The following is a 4,079-nucleotide window of genomic DNA, read 5'->3' as shown; positions in this document are numbered from 1 at the left end:
GCTACATTGAAAAATTAGATTACACATTTAGGAGTATATAACAGTATTTTCTTTCTGTTTTTTATTATGTGTGTGTGTTTGTGTAGTACACTGCATGATGTAACTTGTGTTGATCACTCTTTCAAACAGTGAAAACGGTCCTTTAGGATATATTTAAACTTTCTTACTGTGCTGCAGCTTCCAGAACCTCCTGGCAAGATGGTGAAGATGTAGACAGAAAGGTGATTTCTATAAACATCTATGTGTGTGTTTGTCCATTCTGGTATACAGTATCAAGTTGTTTTGGTAATTTAATCCAATCTACCCTTATTATGGAAATAATATACTTTAAATTAATATACTTGAGTGCAAACTGAATGTAATGTTTTTAGACACTTAATTGCATGTTAATTGCAATTATATGAAAATGTATTACAGTTTAAATTTATATTAATTCCAATTAGCAGAACTTAGTGCTTAGTGTACATTTTAGTCTGACTTAGTCTTTATATGTAATTTCATAATTATGTTTTCTTTAAAATATGGTTAAAGTGTACTTCTGAATGTACTGACAACCTTTTATGGTAGACTAACATATAAAGTAATTTATATAAAATCTTGTATGTCATGTATTTAAATATATTTGTAATTGCACATTTGCAATTATGAAGTTGGTCATATGATGCGATTTCAAGTTTTCCTTTCTCTTTGGAGTGTTACAAACTGTTCGTGAATAGATAAGATCCCTAAAGTTGCAAAGGCTAAAGTCTCAAACCCCAAGAGATATTCTTTATAAAAGTTAAGGCTCGTCCACGCCCTCCTAAAATGCCTTGTTTAAACACCCCCACATGTCTACGTCACGATGTGGGAAGATTTGCATAACACCGCCTAAATGTATACGCAAAGAAAGAAAGCATAACTTTGGGGACGCTGTGTTTCTTTGTGAAAGTGAAACTACTTTGTTTGGCCTTCCAAAAGAGGACACAACTAGAAATCAGTGGTTAAGTTGTATTTACAACACTGTTCCAGAACAGTTCAAACCAAATATTCAGATGTGAGCAACTCATTTTATGGAGGACGAGGACTGTTTCCTGGGAGAGTAGCCCACAATGCCGGTGTTCCAGTGAATTCAGTTCCCCAGTTTCCCTTTCGGCGCGCATGCTGACCCTATACAGTCTATGATGCTGACAAATAATGCTGACTCACAGCCTGAAAGTACGTTTTCATTTTTAAAGGATTTGCCACTGATGATTCAAACGCGAGTTTTGAGCAGTGTAGAGTAGCGCTTGTTGTTTGTCGTTTCTCCGATCATAAATGCAGACATGGTTTACGCAGCGCGATGCAACGCGTAAAAAGACAGTATAAGTCATTATAATCAGTAACTATGTCCCCACTGGATGCAACAAATGCCTCGTTTATAATGGGTTTTATTGGTTTTGTCTCATCGTGCCGGGACACGGCATCACAGTATGGTAACGGGCATAACATTTCCGTCACACACTTGAGGAATTCGGCCAATCACAACACACTAGAGATTCTAGAGTTTCAGAAAGGCGGGGCATAGAGGAGCAACAATAATGTACAGTATGTGGAAAATAATGTATTTCTTGAACTTTTAAACCATGTAAACACATTTCATTACACCAAATAATGTTCTTTTTAGCAACGTCATATGACCCCTTTAAAATATATCAACTTGTAATATCAAAGTGTAATATTTTATTAATATAAAAGTCATCAAATAACACAGTACAGTTAAAATGATAATCAAGTACTTTACATGTGCCTTAGTGTGTTAGTCAACATTAAAATAATTGTACTTCAAAGCATAAAAGAAAATTTTTACAACGTAATGATTTAAAATGTACTTTAAAGTAAAACTTATAATTTGATATTATTACAAGTGTGCTTTTTACAAGTCTACTTAAGTGTGTTAAGAAACAGTCATGAGTGTACTCTCACTGAGTACACTTGTGTCTGCAAATACAGTTTTTAAAAATATATTTTTAAAGATTAAGTACACAGCAAGTGCACATTCAATACATTTAAGCATGCTTCGTAATGTAATCAAACCTATATACGTTTTCCATCTTTCCATTTAATTCTTTATTTGATTGTATTTCTTGCTGTTTTTTTTGTCAATAGACCAGAACAAGTTGGATGAACCTGAAGAGTGAGATGGATGGACAGTCTCCAGATCTGGACCCCAGGACCTCCACCCACAGCTTACCCACCGATATGTCTCAACCCAGTGAGTAACTTCCTTAAAGTCACGTCAGTTCACTCAGTGGCCATCATGCTAACATTTCAGAGCAGCTATTTTCTATGTAGGAAACGATGAAATCTGACAACAACTGTATCGTAGTTACTTTTAAAACTTGCGATTAAAAACAGTTTTTTTCAGGCTGGTCAAGTTCATTTGCATGCCCTTTTCAGAGTCAATGGAAAAATTATTTTAAAAGTCGGGGCTTTCTTTCCTACAGCTGCCATATTGATATTGAGTGGTACATTTTCTTCTGTTCATTTTTCTATGAATTTTTCATATCCTCCTTTTAAACTGTCTCTGCCTGTCCTCCGCTTGAACATGATGCTAGAGTAAAATGCTATAAATCTTTCTAAATTCTCTGTTTTACAGACTTCCCATATAATAAGTCTGCTTCGCTGCCAGGATATGGGCGGAACGGAATATACAAGGTAAACCTTATAAGACCTGATATCTGCACACAAACGCAGCACCCCACAAACCTTTTAACACACCATCTGTGTGTGATTTTTGGGAATATATGTGAGCTGTGGTCACAAATGCTGTCATTCGCTCTCTCAGCAGTGAAGAATGTTGTTTGATCCTTGTTGGATTTGTCAAACCCAGCTGCTGGGACACAGAGGGCTGTTGTAATCGTGCACATCAGGAAACACAGTCACAGATCAGTTAGTGTAGAGATTTAGCTGAGGAAGCCATAATGCTCAGAGGGTGTGTCTGTGCTTGCGTGCAGTTAGAAGTGTGTCTTTTTCCCACCCTCTGGCTGTTTTCCATGTTCGGCTTTGATCTTGAAATCTGGCTCCCTTAATGGACTATCCTCTGTAACGAAGAGCAAGATGTGCTTCCACGGCACTCTTTATTAAAAAATCTGATTCAGATCTTTTATCTCGCATTGCCAGTGTTTTCTTTGTTTGAGAATGGTCTGAAAGCTTCTCCTGTACACTAGGTGGCAGTATTTTGCAACGTTTTTTTTTGTATCTGGACAATAAACTACCTTTTCCAATTCTTTATATGTAATCTGGTCTGATTTAGTGTCATGTTTCACCTTTACTTTCCACAAGTGTTCACAAAGGCATGTGAAATGGAGAGCTGGCTAGCTGGCAAGCTCCATCCGCAAGGATTCAAGCCTCTGTCTGTGCTAGACTTTAACCTTTAACCTCAGGAAATGAAAGAAAAACTTTCACAGTTACAGCAGCCGCTCTGTTCAAACATGATATTGTTACTCTCATTTGATAGTAGCAAAAATAAATAATGAAGGCATGGTGAAACTTTTCCACAAAAATTTTAATGTGAATTCTTAAAACTAGATGCTGAAATCAGTTCCTTTGCCTGTAGTTGAAAAAACAGCCATCTACTGTTTTGATATTGTCATGCACTCTACTTGTTAATAAATGTGCTCTGTATATAATTGTAAATATGCCATGACTTGTCATGCATTGCTTCTTACCAGGCGGCTGATCTTGGCGAGGATGATGGCGATCATGACTCATCCTGGAGTGGAATGAGAGGTGAGTATTTAACTTACATAGACAACAGACAAATTGCCTTTTTTACCATACAAAGATTATTGGTTCTAATTTGTCTTTCTCTTTCTTTTTTTTAACCTCTTTCCTGTTTTCCAATGCTTCTCAGAGTACAAGGTGAGTTCTAGTGTGCGTTTCCTATTTTGTAGAACAGTAATTGTTAACTTTTAGGTGGTGAGCCCAAAATAGGTGGCTGGACTGTTCTGATCATGGAATAACAAAAAATGAAAAGGAAAACAACAAAATGCAACTATTCTAAAAAAAACTTTTTGAATATGACCCAGAAAGCATTAAAGGGATTGTTCAACCAAAAATGA

The 4,079-nt window shown here is 36.3% G+C and overlaps 1 long non-coding RNA gene across 1 annotated transcript; it reads left to right on the top strand.

Annotated features, from left to right (window-relative positions):
- Positions 1-56: 56 nt before the first annotated feature.
- On the top strand, positions 57-3,752 carry LOC107577978 (uncharacterized). The gene is made up of 4 exons (XR_001608277.1): positions 57-221; positions 2,125-2,230; positions 2,615-2,673; positions 3,690-3,752. It is a non-coding gene; the product is annotated as an uncharacterized lncRNA (long non-coding RNA).
- Positions 3,753-4,079: the final 327 nt, after the last annotated feature.

This window comes from Sinocyclocheilus grahami, unplaced genomic scaffold, assembly GCF_001515645.1.
Source record: "Sinocyclocheilus grahami isolate Dianchi unplaced genomic scaffold, SAMN03320097.WGS_v1.1 scaffold8090.1, whole genome shotgun sequence".
NCBI classification, from domain to species: domain Eukaryota; kingdom Metazoa; phylum Chordata; class Actinopteri; order Cypriniformes; family Cyprinidae; genus Sinocyclocheilus; species Sinocyclocheilus grahami.
Note: the sequence above shows the minus strand (reverse complement) of the source record. Positions and strands in the feature narration are given on the sequence as shown.